The sequence below is a fragment of the Panulirus ornatus genome, chromosome 44 (assembly GCF_036320965.1).
Source record: "Panulirus ornatus isolate Po-2019 chromosome 44, ASM3632096v1, whole genome shotgun sequence".
NCBI lineage: Eukaryota > Metazoa > Arthropoda > Malacostraca > Decapoda > Palinuridae > Panulirus > Panulirus ornatus.
The window spans coordinates 10,969,843-10,986,659 of record NC_092267.1 but is presented as its reverse complement, the minus strand read 5'-3'; the positions used below and the strand labels follow the sequence as shown (position 1 = coordinate 10,986,659).

At 50.1% G+C, this 16,817-nt stretch overlaps 1 protein-coding gene across 1 annotated transcript in view; it reads left to right on the top strand.

Annotated features, from left to right (window-relative positions):
* Positions 1 to 285: 285 nt before the first annotated feature.
* The window catches only part of LOC139762736 (uncharacterized), a 51,747-nt gene continuing 35,215 nt past the window's right edge, over positions 286 to 16,817 (top strand). The window contains exon 1 of the mRNA XM_071687788.1: positions 286 to 997. The gene's annotated coding sequence lies outside the window, so the exon portion shown is untranslated. The remainder of the gene's footprint in view (positions 998 to 16,817) is intronic.

The following is a 16,817-nucleotide window of genomic DNA, read 5'->3' as shown; positions in this document are numbered from 1 at the left end:
CTCTGGGGGGAAGGGAGAGGACAGTGATGATGGCACAGGACTTAATTTCCCATGGGTCAGGATAGCGCAGCTGGTGTCTTACGTGGAACAGTTGTTGAATGTCATATATTCTGGGCTCAGGAACAGCTTTAGTTATCATGAAGGGGAATGTTTACCTTTGGTGAAGAAAGTCTGGGAAACTTTTGTGTTTGAAACGGGTTCATCTGACGATCCGAGTCGCTCGAAATGGTATTCGTGTCAGTGTTTGTTGTTAGTGGCGAAGGTTCGGCCACGGAGGAAAGTCATCATCAAGGTGTAGCCTCATAGAAACCAGAGGTAAAAAGTTAGTGAAGTGATGACAGAAAAAATTATCAGTGAGCTTTAGAGGAAGTGGAAAATCTTCACTTTATGACGGTTCAAGTGGCAGGTACCAAGAAAAGCGAAAGTAAAGAGTTTTGAAGCTTCGCAGTGTAAGGGAAGAAGCAGACATCACAACACCTCAGCATGTTGATGCATCATACATTGGTGTTACAACAAACGACATTAATAACTAATCAATCATTCATCATAACTATATTACACATGAAGGCCAGGCTGTAGTGCTCAGTCTCTGCTCAGTACAGTTTATTACTTTCCCTTTCATCTATCCAGTTATTTGACTTAGTTTAACAATGAACTGGACAACCATCATGTTGGAGGTAACTTGTGAGTGTCTGTGTAACTACTTGCTGATGCTCTCGATGATTTGCTATCAGCACTATCGCCACAAGAGCTCGAGATTCCCCGTTGCTCCTGTGAGCGGTGACACAGTGCAGGATACAGTGTAGTACATCATCGCCAGAAACTGGGCTCAGTGACTGAATAACATTACAGATACACACTGAAACGTGCTTTAAGTGTTGTGCCTGAAGTGAGACGTGCTGCAGGTGTTCTGCCTGAAGTGAGACGTGCTGCAGGTGTTGTGCCTGAGCGGGAAACTGGTCTACTGGTACAAGACAACCCACCCACAACGTCACAGGTATGGTCACGCTGAACAGTGTGTGTGTGTGTGGGGGGGGGGGGGTCACTCTGGGTCACTGAGGTCAACAATTACCTCCTTGGACATTCCTGGTCCTGCCTCATTGACCTTAAAGCTCCTTCTCAAGGTCAAGAGAGGGTCAGGCAACCACCTCACCTGGTCAGTTCCCACAACTATTCACCTGGATAATAGACCTTAAGGATGTGAGGGTGGCCAAAGACCCTCTAGAAGCTAGTGACCTGACCTTCCCTAAGGTGACCCCGCCTGACCCTAGAAGAGATCAAATAGGGATTGAAGCCCAAAGATTACTTATGTCTTTAACAGACTTGTGTGTGTGTGTGTGTGTGTGTGTGTGTGTGTGTGTGTGTGTGTGTGAGACTTACCAGAACACGAGGGAGGGGTGGTGGCTGCCTCTCAGGAGAGTCTCACAGTGTGTGTACGTAGCTCAGGTAGTCTGGTCTGGTAACGATGTGGATGGTATTCCCAAGTGGTTGAGACACTGGACACATGCCTTGGTGACACTCAGGTGGTAATCAAACAGGTCGATCAGCTCGTACTCGTAGCCACTCCAGACAACCCGTCAAGATGTACTCAGAATACACGCTCGGGCGGGAGGTGTACGTAGCAAGCACTGACAGGAGTCATGCTCAGCCAACTTACTGAATGCACACACTCAGACCAGACGCACTTTATGAATACACGGAATATGCTTTCAGGAAACACACTCAGAACAAACGCTTAACATATGCTCTCAGAAGGCAGATCACACACACACTCTGTAGACACATTTAGGTTGATGTCAACACACGCTACAGTCCATCACTTCTCCACACACTCATGACAGACGTTAGCCAACAATGACTAGAAATATCATTGTGAATCTAATATCCATATTTCAACTTTTATGTTTAAATGCCAATATGTTTGAATTACACTGAACTCGTTTTTTATCTGAATTATGTCATTCTATGGATAGATGATTTGGTGACTCCATTATTGATACCTAGAGACGTGGTACCGTCTTGTACACGTCACAACCGGAGACGTGTTACTGTCACGTTATGTCACAGCTGGAGACGTGGGGTCGTGCCGTACACGTCACAGTTGAAGACGTGGGGTCGTGCCGTACACGTCACAGTTGAAGACTTGGGTCCGTGCCGAACACGTCACAGCTGGAAACGTGGAGCCATGCTGTACACGTCATAGTTGGAGACTTGTGGCCGTGCCCAAAACATCACAGAAATCCCATGTTCACTACCATACTAGAAACAGAGGTGTGAGCTGGAGCCGTCTCAGCGGGCGTCTCAGGTCAACGCGTACCAGATTGACCTTAGATTTGGTCTTACACGTAGAGGTTAGGATCTGGTGGGTCAACACGACCTGTCGTTCCTGTAGAGCAGGTCAGTTGGGTCAACACGACCTGTCGTTCCTGTAGAGCAGGTCAGGTAGGTCAACACGACCTGTCGTTCCTGTAGGTCAGGTCAGGTGGGTCAACGCGACCTGTCGTTCCTGTAGAGCAGTTCAGTTGGGTCAACACGACCTGTCGTTCCTGCAGAGAAAGTCAGTTGGGTCAGCACGACCTGTCGTTCCTGTAGGTTAGGTCAGGTTGGTCAACACGACCTGTCGTTCCTGTAGAGAAGGTCAGGTGGGTCAACACGACTTGTCGTTCATGCAGAGTAAGTCAGGTGGGTCAACACACCCTGTCGTTCCTGTAGAGCAGGTCAGGTTGGTCAACACGACCTGTCGTTCCTGTAGGTGAGGTCAGTTGGGTCAGCGCGACCTGTCGTTCCTGTAGAGAAGGTCAGGTGGGTCAACACGACCTGTCGTTCCTGTAGATCATATCAGGTGGGTTAACACGACCTGTCGTTCCTGTAGGTCAGGTCAGGTGGGTCAACACGACCTGTCGTTCCTGTAAGTCAGGTCAGGTTGGTCAACACACCCTGTCGTTCCTGTAGAGCAGGTCAGGTTGGTCAACACGACCTGTCGTTCCTGTAGGTCAGGTCAGGTGGGTCAACACGACCTGTCGTTCCTGTAGGTCAGGTCAGTTGGGTCAACACGACCTGTCATTCCTGTAGAGCAGGTCAGGTTGGTCAACACGACCTGTCGTTTCTGTAGGTCAAGTCAGGTGGGTCAACACGACCTGTCATTCCTGTAGGTCAGGTAAGGTAGGTCAACACGACCTGTAGAGCAGGTCAGGTGGGTCAACACGACCTGTCGTTCCTGTAGAGCAGGTCAGGTTGGTCAACGCGATCTGTCGTTCCTGTAGAGCAGGTCAGTTGGGTCAACACGACCTGTCGTTCCTGTAGAGCAGGTCAGGTAGGTCAACACGACCTGTCGTTCCTGTAGGTCAGGTCAGGTTGGTCAACACGACCTGTCATTCCCGTAGGTCAGTTCAGTTGGGTCAACACGACCTGTCGTTCCTGTAGAGCAGGTCAGTTGGGTCACCACGACCTGTCGTTCCTGTAGGTCAGGTCAGGTTGGTCAACACGACCTGTCGTTCCTGTAGAGAAGGTCAGGTGGGTCAACACGACCTGTCGTTCATGCAGAGCAAGTCAGGTGGGTCAACACGACCTGTCGTTCCTGTAGAGCAGGTCAGTTGGGCAACACGACCTGTCGTTCCTGTAGGTCAGGTCAGTTGGGTCAGCACGACCTGTCGTTCCTGTAGAGAAGGTCAGGTGGGTCAACACGACCTGTCGTTCCTGTAGAGCAGGTCAGGTTGGTCAACACGACCTTTCGTTCCTGTAGAGCAGGTCAGGTTGGTCAACACGACCTGTCGTTCCTGTAGAGCAGGTCAGTTGGTTCAGCACGACCTGTCGTTCCTGTAGGTCAGGTCAGGTTGGTCAACACGACCTGTCGTTCCTGTAGATCAGATCAGGTGGGTCAACACGACCTGTCGTTCCTGTAGAGCAGGTCAAGTGCGTCAACACGACTTGTCGTTCCTGTAGGTCAGGTCAGGTTGGTCAACACGACCTGTCGTTCCTGTAGGTCAGGTCAGGTTGGTCAACACGACCTGTCGTTCCTGTAGGTCAGGTCAGGTGGGTCAACACGACCTGTCGTTCCTGTAGAGCAGGTCAGGTTGGTCAACACGACCTGTCGTTCCTGTAGAGCAGGTCAGGTGGGTCAACACGACCTGTCGTTCCTGTAGAGAAGGTCAGGTGGGTCAACACGACCTGTCGTTCCTGTAGAGCAGGTCAGGTTGGCCAACACGACCTGTCGTCCCTGTAGAGCAGGTCAGTTGGATCAACACGACCTGTCGTTCCTGTAGAGCAGGTCAGGTGGGTCAACACGACCTGTCGTTCCTGTAGAGCAGGTCAGGTGGGTCAACACGACCTGTCGTTCCTGTAGAGCAGGTCAGGTGGGTCAACACGACCTGTCGTTCCTGTAGGAGGAAGAAGAGAATATCCGTATGTGATTGATCCGGAGGAGGGAGAGATGGTGATGAGAAGGTCAAGACATGGCTGACATGTGTAGGTGGCTCAGCGGGTGCGTAGGCAGGAAGGTGGATGTTCAGGTGGGTAGGCAGGCACGTGGGTGTTCAGGTGGGTAGGCAGGCAGGTGGGTGTTCAGGTGGGTAGGTAGGCAGGTGGGTGTTCAGGTGGGTAGGTAGGCAGGTGGGTGTTCAGGTGGGTAGGTAGGCAGGTGAGCAGGGAGGCCGGTAGGATAACGTCTCCACGATGGTGATATCATCATGTTCTCCACGATGGTGACATCATCATGTTGTTCTCCACGATGGTGATATCATCATGTTCTCCACGATGGTGACATCATCATGTTCTCCACGATGGTGACATCATCATGTTGTTCTCCACGATGGTGATATCATCATGTTCTCCACGATGGTGACATCATCATGTTGTTCTCCACGATGGTGATATCATCATGTTGTTCTCCACGCGTTTCTTGTTTTTGTTATGGATTGATGTGTGTTTTTCTCATATTATCTCTCTGTTCTCTGTTTCCTTCCGTTACCTACTCTGATGGTCACCTCAACCATCTTTGCATCACCTGGTGTGGAATGGGACAGGTCCCCTCCGGCCCAGGACAGGTGTAGTGATCGCAACATAGGACGGGTTCCCCTCCGGCCCAGGACAGGTGTTCCTGTCATGCAAGCCACCTAGTAGCACCTGCACTGCTGGTTCTTGTTGTTGCTGGCCTGATGACCTGTTGCTGGCCGGGCCTGATGGTGGTGGTTGTGGTGGTGCTAGTGGATTGAGATGGTGGTAACAGCGTTTGAGGTGGTGATGGGAAGTAATTGTGGTAGTGTGGAGCGGAGGTTGTCTGTGTGGTGATGAACGTTGACCACTCTGGTAATGAGAGAACAAGTGCACAAGGTGACCATCGTCAGACGCTTCTGTATCGCCCTGCCCGGCCGACGCCTCGCCACAGCATGGTGAGCAGGAGGCAGGGTTCTGCCAACTCTTGTGACAAAAGTAAGAATTTGCTCACTTCATCCAGGAGGGACAGGACGGTGCCATCCCCCCCCCCCCCCACTCCCTCCTGACCGTAGCACCTTCCCCTAAGCGTGACCCCTCGTGACCTCTCGTGAACCTGGCCCACATGAGTCGGTGCGGGAAGGAAGACAACGAACGAACAGTTTCTACGAAATACCATAGATGTGTACAGCAGGAGGTTCTCACTACCATAGATGTGTACAGCAGGAGGTTCTCACTACCATAGATGTGTACAGCAGGAGGTTCTCACTACCATAGATGTGTACAGCAGGAGGTTCTCACTACCATAGATGTGTACAGCAGGAGGTTCTCACTACCATAGATGTGTACAGCAGGAGGTTCTCACTGCCATACATAAAGATTTCAAAATTGCTCGAGCAGGAACTGTTACCAAGGTTATAGAACCACAGTTAATGAGGTTAGACAACGTGTTCATCACCCTGAACATAGATGATATGTAGAGCTAATCTAATATTCAATGTCTGAACACTTTTTTGACTACTGTAATCAAAATAGATGAGCAAAGAAACAGGAAGATACACATAGATAATCAAGAGGAGAGTTGATTGGATTGATATTACTGTTTTACGAAGATTACCTTGTGAAAGAAGAGAAGGACTCGTACACTGTGAGGTCATTAGGTCAGTCGGACAATTGATGTGACATAAGGTTGACTCCAACAAGGTCAAGAACCAGTGACACGCTCTTCATCTCTCATGAGACGCACGACTTGCTGACCATTAGGAATATCGTACATAGACTAAACATGTAGAAACTGGGAGATGCGAGAGCGCAGGTAGACACTGATGAGTCTAGGGTGAGGAGGTAAGAAAGAGAATGAGTGAGTGAGAGAGTGAGGGAGAGAGTGAGAAAAACATAATGAGGAGGTAGAGAGTGATGAAGCGCAGCTGACAGGCTGTTCCACACAGTGCCAGGCCCACGGTCTCTATGGCTTCTGTAAGCTGTGTAGAGTAAGATGGAAGGGAAGGCTGAGGGAAGAGCCACGAGACAGGACATACGTAGTGGTTCTGAAAGTCATCATTAGGGAAACAAGTCCTGAAGCTGACGGATGACCCCATTGGTTGCTTGGTTAGCACCTTTGTTTACACACACGAAGTGACGGTGAGACACTGCCTGCACTGGAGATAAGGAAGAGAGAGAGAGAGAGAGAGAGAGAGAGAGAGAGAGAGAGAGAGAGAGAGAGAGAGAGAGAGAGAGAGAGAGAGAGAGAGAAGAGGGAGAGTGTGGGAGAGGTAGCGGGCCTGTTTGTTACACGGCCAGCCTGCCCAAAACACCGACGCCCAACATGGTTCCTGGGAAAGACTGTTCCCATGGCCGGCTGGCCAGGCCTGACCACCTCGGCTGGTCACTTGGTCTGCTTTGGGGCGTCACGGGAGAGTGTGTCGGCATGCAGGCTCCCCACATGACCTTGAAAATACCGACGGACACCTTTCCAAATCGGAAATTTGGCGAAAATTGGCAACTTAAGCGTGGGTTTATGCCCTTCTAGGGTGGAGGAAGCCTGGGAACCTGATACTGGCTCTGGAGGCTGCCGCTTATCATACTTTAGCGTCTTATTATCTCACACGTTTATATCACAGTCTGATTGACCATTTGATTGAGAGATTACTTATTGCTGTGTGAAGTAATTATCTATCCTGTTAACGAAGGTATTTTGAGAATGATTAATTTATGGAAGAATAAGTGAAGAGGGCCAATATGGCATCGCATGTAAGGGTCCCAGTCTATGTGCTTCGCGCGTCCACAACAGGCTAAATGCCAATCAATTTTCAACCTATTTCCACCCTATTATCCTTGGTGATTAAGGTTGAAGATTCATGCCACCCTTACAGCACTGTACTGACTCAAGTCATTGTGTGAATTAACCAGGAATAATCTGTCCTTAAGGAAGGAGCCACAAGATTGGAACAATTGGAAATGTAGGAGAGGGAGGTCTGCTGTCCTCTAGCGTCTTGACACGTACCCTGGCCAAGTTTCCCGGCCCGGCCCAGCTCGGCCGGGCTAGCCCGTGCCAGGCCGGGCCCACACAGCCCTAGTGTTCAGCGGTCTGGCCTGATATCATCACTACTAGAGCTGTAATGTACAGCATAACACACTGACGCCTCGTGTGAGGCTGCAGCTGCTGCTGCTGGAGACACTGATGTTACGGAGCTTCTGTTGCCACTGTTGATACTCCCGTCTGAGGAAAGATGATGTCTGATACTTCTAATGTTATTATCATTACCACCACCACTACTACTACGTCTACTACTACTACTTCTAGTAGTAGTAAGTAGTAGTAGTAGTAGTACTAGTACTATGCTACTACTACTACTATGCTGCTACTGCTACTACTATGTTACAACTAATACTATGCTACTACTACTATACTACTACTACTATTATCATTACTGTTACTACAACTGTTCTTCATCTAGTATCACTGTTGCTGTTATGGTCACCGCTGCTTCTGTTGCTCCAACACTAACCATTCTTCTCCACTTTAAAAGTAGCAGTACATGTGTTGTACTGGTAATGGCTAGTACTACCTGACCCTTGTATTGTTACACGTGTACTACTGCTTGTACTTCCTGACCCTTGTATTGTTACACATGTACTACCTTGCCAGATTCCTGTACACTGGTAGTCTTGCTGCCAACCCATCACGTAACAGACATAAGATTATATAAAGAAATTAGAAACTGTAATCAAGATGACGTAATACTTTGTGTGGCTAACTTTTTGAAATAAGTTTATTGGAGTTGGTTGATACTCTCGTGGAGAGCTCACGTGTTTCCTACCACAGAAAACCTGACAAACTGTATAAGAAGCCTTTCCTTAGCCGGACGTGGTCATAAGTGTATTTAGAACACCTGAAGCATCAAGAGGGGAAACTGACCTGACCCACAGGTGAATGACCCCTGACTCAGACAGCTCGGCAGCGTCAGCAGCACACACTCCATAGTTAGTTGTGTCCAGGTGTTCTGTACAGCTGTGGCACTTGCTGTAGTGGTGAGGAACAGGGGTACTGTGGATACAATCAGCCGAGGTCATGTGTGTGGTACTGCAGGAGGAACTTGCCTTTGTAATCATGTTTCCGGCGGTGAAGCAAACTTTAACCTGGGATTAAGATTGTTGTTTGTCCCAGTGGGACAAGGAGTCCCACTGGGATGCACCACAATCCCTTCTTTCACTCACGAGGTAAACCGGCGGTCTGAGCAAACCTCCAAAAATTCACCAGAATTTATCATTTGCTTAAGTAATCGACTGATCACCGGTACTGGGGCCCATATCGATCATAGTGATACGCAAACCTGGTAATCGAGAGCATGCTATACTGGTGGGGTGAGGGAATGTTGAGCGTACTGTAAGGATGAGGGGGTGTTGGGTGTACTGGCAGGTAAGAGAGTGTTGGGTGTACTGAAAGGTGAGGGAGTGTTGGGTGTACTGGTGGGGTTCGTGTTGGCAAGAATAGTGGTAACATGCAGTGTAAACATCATATGTGTTCAGTTTCATGTTGTTCTAATCCCCACACACTGGACACACCTAACACACCTGTAATGCAGGACACTTCTGATCCACCTGCAACACACAGGACACACCTAGCACACCTGTGATACAGGACACTTTTGACGCACTTGCGACACGTAAGACACACCTTTGTCAATAAGACTCGCTCTAAACACCTGAGTCCTATATGACATCCTTGACTGCTGCCACATACCTGCGATATGTATGACCATTGGCACAACTGTATGACACCCATTAAAACCTTGTGATACACACGTGGGACTCCTGTGACACAGACACTTGACACATGCATGACACTTTTGACAGAGTCATGACACACCTGTAACGGGCGCATAGCCGCTGGTCCTGAAGCAATAGAGTCGGGGAGATAAACTATCTATTATCAGTTATCTGTGTAAGGGTCAAGCAGGCACGGTGAGAGCCGGGGGAGAGGCACTCCCTGCCCCCACGTCTAGGAACGCTGCTCTCCCTGCCTTTCCCTCAACAAATATATTCATATATCGTTCATGTTGCAGGAAGACAGTATTTTTGAGGAGAGGAACCTGGATGATATGAGTGAAGCAAAGTTCAGGGTAAGCGGTCCGGGAATGTCTTAGAGAGCAGAAGCTAAGTGTAAGGATGTGAGCTTTAGGCTGATATGTGTAAAATTGAAAGTGGATTACAATGGGCGGTTCATTTTAAGAGCTTGTGCACCTGGAAATGAAAGGAGTAAGGAAGAGAGGCAAGTGTTTTGGAAGGAGCTAAATGGATGTGTCAGCCATTTTGATGCGAGCTATCGAGTATTAGTGATGGGCGATTTGAATGCAAGAATGGGAAGGAATGCGGGTGATTGGGAGATGCACAAGGGAAAGTAGCAAGAGGTCAAGAGGAAGGTGTAAGAGCTGAAAAAGAAGGCAGCTTTGAGTTGGATAAACCAGTTTCATCAAATTTCAGGGAAAATAAGCAAATCTTTTGGAAGTTGGTCAAAACTAAGAGAAAAAGAAGAGAACAAAGGAGACCATCGTTGAAGGTGGCAAATGGAAAAGTGGTAACAGGCAGAGATAAGGTGAATAAGAGATGGAGAAGGTATTTTGAGGGAATGTTGAGTGTTTGATGATATGGTGGCGGATGTAGGGTGTTTTGGACGTGGATATATGCGAAGGCAAGTGGTTTATCGAAAGGATAAGTGGTGGTGGAAGTTCTGCATAAGACGAAGTCCGGCAAAGTGGCTGCGTGGATGAGGGTGCATTTGAATTTCCCAAGAAGGGAAGTGACTGTGTTGTTGACTGGTAAGTTAGGATTTTCAGTGTTTGTATGGATTATAGTGAGGTGCCTGAGGATTGGCTTGCCATCTCTCGTGTGGTTCCCTCCTCACCTACAGCCATCATTTGTGGAGTGGTTCCCGCCTCACCTGTAGCCTCCATCTTTGTGATGGTTGCCTGCCGTGCCCAGCACAGCGGGGCCTCGCTGCAGCAGGCGGCAGTAGGAAGGAGGAAGGTTCCGTCAGCAGCTGACTCTGCTGGGTTAGCCACGCGATGTGTGACGTAAGCCTTGTTGATGTTCTTACCTCTGCCGACTTCCCCCTCCCCCCACTTCATGCTCCCTAGACACGGGGACAGAACGTGCCACCATCCCTACGGATTGAGCAGGTCATACCATGCCTGGTGAGGATTGAGCAGGTCATACTGTGCATGGTAAGGACTGAGCAGGTCATACTGTGCATGGTAAGGACTGAGCAGGTCATACTGTGCATGGTAAGGACTGAGCAGGTCATACTGTGCATGGTAAGGACTGAGCAGGTCATACTGTGCATGGTGAGGACTGAGCAGGTCATACTGTGCATGGTATAGGCAGTAAAAGTAAGCAGGACATATCTTAATCAGGACATCCTAGAGGTTAGCTATGTCTTATCTACAGGACGAGTCTTATTCACCTCAGTATGGCTGGGCTGGTTCTCTCTCTCTCTCTCTCTCTCTCTCTCTCTCTCTCTCTCTCTCTCTCTCTCTCTCTCTCTCTCTCTCTCTCTCTCTCTCTTTTCTCAACCGGAACTGAATCAAAAGCCTTGTTCGTTAGCACCCCCTCTGCTCTCACCTCTCTTAAACTCTCCCTGTCCGTCCACTTTGATATGTTGCCCATCTCTGTTTCACAGGTCATTATTCTCAAGGTGCCCCAGTCACAGCTGCACGTTTCCCAAAGTTTCTATGTGGAGACCAGCCACACGAGGTTTGACCGCTGTGATGCCTTCTTTTCTAGACAGCAAAGATAGCTAAAGAAAATGGATGTGAAATTCCTTCCTTTATTTGCTACCGTTTTCTATACCCTTTTCACCTGCAAGAATCAAGTCTACAGTCGCTCGCCTGAGGAACTAGAATTATCCTTCTGTATTGTTTTAGTTATGATCTAAGATGGACATGAACGGGGTATGTTCTTCCCTGTGTCATGTCGGCGACTCTCTGTCTGTCTGTCCGTCTCTCTCTCACTTTACTTCCCTGCTCCACGAACTCCCTTCAAAGCCCCGCAGCGCCTAGTAAGCTCGCCATGTCATCCCGAGGGACCAATATATATATATATATATATATATATATATATATATATATATATATATATATATATATATATATATATATATATATATTGGAAAGGATCACAATTTTGCGCGTGATCAAGATATTCCTATGAGTCCACGGGGAAAATGAAACACGATAAGTTCCCAAGTGCACTTTCGTGTAATAATCACATCAGGGGAGACATAAGAGAGAAATAAAAGTCAGTTGATATACATGGAAGAGACGTAGCTAGGACGCCATGTTTACCAAATGGCGTCCTAGCTTCGTCTCTTCGATGTATATCAACTGACTTTTATTTCTCTCTTGTGTCTCCCCTGATGATGTGATTATTACGCGAAAGTGCACTTGGGAACTTATCGTGTTTCATTTTTCCCGTGGACTCATAGGAATATATATATATATATATATATATATATATATATATATATATATATATATATATATATATATATATATATATATATATATATATATATATGATCCCTTTTATGGGAGCCTTGTAACTTTAAGGCTGTGTTGCAGGCGGAAGTAGGGGAAGGCAAGATTATTCCTGGCTCGCGGTGTTACCGGACTACACCGTCTGTCGGTATTTATGATATAAAACACTAAACTTTGGCTCATGACATCCGTAGAATTGTTAAGGTTAATTGTTGATATTTTTGTTGTATTTGTTTTTCCTTTTCCACATTGTCTTCCGTCACTGCTCTCCTCCTGCATTTTGTGTTGTTGGCACTGCTGATTTGTAAACACCATTACCTCATCATAAGTAACGTTTGTATTCAATGTCAGTTTCTGGACTTCTCCTTTCCTTTCACTGCTGATTTGTAGTTAACGTTGTTTGCCTTACTGTCTGTCTTGTTCTATCTTACTTCACTGTTGTCATTATGTCTTGACTCCCTCCTGCATTATGGTATATACAAGTGTCTTTGCTTTTGCTTCTGTGTTGGTTTTATCGCTGTGTTATTGTTGCTGCCCTTATCTCTACACTATTGATGTTCCTCACGGTGGTCCAAGATTATCTGTGTAGAGTGTCATACCTGGGTTAGTGTAGGGTGCCAGACCTGGGGTAGTGTAGGGTGCCAGACCTGGGGTAGTGTAGGGTGCCAGACCTGGGGTAGTGTAGGGTGCCAGACCTGGGGTAGTGTAGGTGCCAGACCTGGGGTAGTGTAGGTGCCAGACCTGGGGTAGTGTAGGGTGCCAGACCTGGGGTAGTGTAGGGTGCCAGACCTGGGGTAGTGTAGGTGCCAGACCTGGGGTAGTGTAGGGTGCCAGACCTGGGGTAGTGTAGGGTGCCAGACCTGGGGGATGGAGCACTAGTGCACTAGACACTGAGGTTGTCTACACCAAGTGGACCAGACAAGGTGGGGGATCCCCTAGCCCGGGCCGCCACACAGCCGGATCTCACCACGATCGCCGCCGGAAACAACCGGGAACAGTACCTCGCTTATCCGGTGAGCCACGCGCTCGAGCCCCGGGTGACGGGTGCCAGTGAAAGCCTCTGGGGACGCAGGCACTAACCCCGGGTGACGGGTGCCAGTGAGAGCTTCTGGAGGCATCACATAAGACCAGGTGTCCACGTAGCGGCAGAGGAGCACCACAAGGGTCAGGAGAGGCCGTATGGTGCTCGTATGGTTACGTACCTGCGTCACATTACTGACGGATCAGTATCATGAGCCACGTACGTACCTGACCACAGCTGGGGTGGGTTACGTCTGTGTGTGGGCGGTCATAGTTGCGGCCATTGGTCTGGTCCTACATGAATCTGGTACCTTCCAACATTAGTGTGGTACCTTCCATAAATATAATCTGGCGCCATACAAATCTTATTAAGTCATTAATGCAGGTCAGAGGTGACACTTTCCTCAATCCTCCACCGATCACTTAAGTATGTAAACCTAAATTAAGTATGTAAGCCTAACTTATGTAAACCTAACTTCAGTATGTAAGCCTAACTTAAGTATGTAAACCTAACTTAAGTATGTAAGCCTAACTTAAGAATGTAAACCTAACTTAAGTATGTAAACCTAACTTAAATAAAGATGAAGTTACGGACGGAGTTCACTTCTTGCGCCTGACTGAAAACTCGAGTGATAGAGAGACCGTGTACCCTCGCTCGCTGGTGCACCATCAGTCTGTCTGTCTGTCTGTCGGAGAAGTCCAGATGATTCGTCATGCAGGACATCGTCTCCACTGGACCACAGCGTAGGACAGGTTGGTCGGTACAATCGTTTGCTTTCTGGTCAACTTTTTTTTTAGTGGAGCAGGGAAGTGAGGTGAGAGAGAGATAGACAGACAGACAGAGAGTCGCCGACGATTTCATCCTTGATACTGGCTGTCCTGTGGTCTAGTGGTAGTTTCCTGTAGCCTTCCAGTGGTACAGACACAACACCAGCTTTACTGGCTTTGCACTGTCACCCCAGCAGGGTCAGGTCCCATCCTCCCCCCACAGCAGGGTCAGGTCCCAACCCCCCCCCAGAAGGGTCAGGTCCCATCCTCCACCTGCAGCAGGGTCAGGTCCCATCCTCCCCCCATCAGGGTCAGGTCCCATCCTCCCCCCACAGCAGGGTCAGGTCCCATCCTCCCCCCACAGCAGGGTCAGGTCCCATCCTCCCCCCACAGCAGGGTCAGGTCCCATCCTCCACCTGCAGCAGGGTCAGGTCCCATCCTCCCCCCACAGCAGGGTCAGGTCCCATCCTCCCCCCACAGCGGGGTCAGGTCCCATCCTCCCCCCACAGCAGGGTCAGGTCCCATCCTCCACCTACAGCAGGGTCAGGTCCCATCCTTCCCCCCAGCAGGGTCAGGTCCCATCCTCCACCTACAGCAGGGTCAGGTCCCATCCTCCCCCCACAACAGGGTCAGGTCCCATCCTCCACCTGCAGCAGGGTCAGATCCCATCCTTCCCCCCAGCAGGGTCAGGTCCCATCCTCCACCTACAGCAGGGTCAGGTCCCATCCTCCACCTACAGCAGGGTCAGGTCCCATCCTCCACCTACAGCAGGGTCAGGTCCCATCCTCCACCTACAGCAGGGTCAGGTCCCATCCTCCACCTACAGCAGGGTCAGGTCCCATCCTCCCCCCCAGCAGGGTCAGGTCCCATCCTCCACCTACAGCAGGGTCAGGTCCCATCCTCCCCCCCAGCAGGGTCAGGTCCCATCCTCCACCTACAGCAGGGTCAGGTCCCATCCTCCCCCCCAGCAGGGTCAGGTCCCATCCTCCACCTACAGCAGGGTCAGGTCCCATCCTCCACCTACAGCAGGGTCAGGTCCCATCCTCCCCCCCAGCAGGGTCAGGTCCCATCCTCCACCTGCAGCAGAGTCAGGTCCCATCCTCCCCCCACAGCAGGGTCAGGTCCCATCCTCCCCCCACAGCGGGGTCAGGTCCCATCCTCCCCCCCAGCAGGGTCAGGTCCCATTCTCCACCTGCAGCAGAGTCAGGTCCCATCCTCCCCCACAGCAGGGTCAGGTCCCATCCTCCACCCACAGCGGGGTCAGGTCCCATCCTCCCCCCACAGCAGGGTCAGGTCCCATCCTCCACCTGCAGCAGGGTCAGGTCCCATCCTTCCCCCCAGCAGGGTCAGGTCCCATCCTCCACCTACAGCAGGGTCAGGTCCCATCCTCCCCCCACAGCAGGGTCAGGTCCCATCCTCCACCTGCAGCAGGGTCAGGTCCCATCCTTCCCACCAGCAGGGTCAGGTCCCATCCTCCACCTACAGCAGGGTCAGGTCCCATCCTCCACCTACAGCAGGGTCAGGTCCCATCCTCCACCTACAGCAGGGTCAGGTCCCATCCTCCACCTACAGCAGGGTCAGGTCCCATCCTCCACCTACAGCAGGGTCAGGTCCCATCCTCCACCTACAGCAGGGTCAGGTCCCATCCTCCACCTACAGCAGGGTCAGGTCCCATCCTCCCCCACAGCAGGGTCAGGTCCCATCCTCCACCTACAGCAGGGTCAGGTCCCATCCTCCCCCCCCCCAGCAGGGTCAGGTCTCATCCTCCACCTACAGCAGGGTCAGGTCCCATCCTCCCCCACAGCAGGGTCAGGTCCCATCCTCCACCTACAGCAGGGTCAGGTCTCATCCTCCACCTACAGCAGGGTCAGGTCCCATCCTCCCCCACAGCAGGGTCAGGTCCCATCCTCCGCCTACAGCAGGGTCAGGTCCCATCCTCCACCTACAGCAGGGTCAGGTCCCATCCTCCCCCCCAGCAGGGTCAGGTCCCATCCTCCACCTACAGCAGGGTCAGGTCCCATCCTCCCCCACAGCAGGGTCAGGTCCCATCCTCCCCCCACAGCAGGGTCAGGTCCCATCCTCCACCTACAGCAGGGTCAGGTCCCATCCTTTCCTGTCGTCGTTCAATTTCTTTGTTTTTGTTTATCTTTCAGGAAAAAATCTGACGTGGGAGTTGTTAACGTGTGTGTGTGTGTATGTGTGTGTGTGTGTGTGTGTGTGTGTGTGTGTGTGTGTGTGTGTGTGTGTGTGTGTGTGTGTGTGACCATGGCTATTGGCATGATGGAATATGTATGTCAGCACGAGTGTGTGTGGCTATACATACAAGTGAGTACGGAGGTCAGTTTAGTATGTGGGGATGACAACTGTTAACGACGTAATTGCTCTAACGTGCCTTCATTTGTTTATACCTTCTGTACTCGGCCTTTTGTTGTGTGTGTGTGTGTGTGTGTATACTTTTCTCCGTAAAGGAGCTCTCCTATGGTGTATTGTGTGTGTACACACGCATGTAAGCACATATACATCCTTGTCGGAGGTTCCACATGTGTTTGAATGTATCATTATTTGCGTGGATGTTCACAAGTAGGAGTGTGTTACTGTGTAATGCTTCCATATATGAATGAGTGCGTCTCCATGTGAGTGCGTTTACATTATGGTTACTTCGTAATTTGAGTGCGTCCACATGCATATATGTATGTAGGTGCGTTCCTTAGTGCATAAGCATGTACACAAATGTACGTGGGTGCATCACCAGGTTTGTGAGTACGTGTGTGTATGACGACACATATGTGAGCAGAGGAAGGAAGTTGACAGTCCTCGCCCCCCGCCCCCAGCACACACCAGGGGGACCGACCAATACACTCACCTGTGTGGTCGGCTGTGGGAGGAGGGGGGGAGGGGGGCAGGCAAGGTCAGGCAGGAATCAAGTCACTGCTGACGAAGCACGACTCAGCTGACTCCCGACACAACCACTTGATACATACACCATACAACCCCTTGTGTCAACATCTGATAACACAGTTCCTGAGTAGTGTGAGCTGAGAACACAAGGTAGTGTGAGCTGAGAAC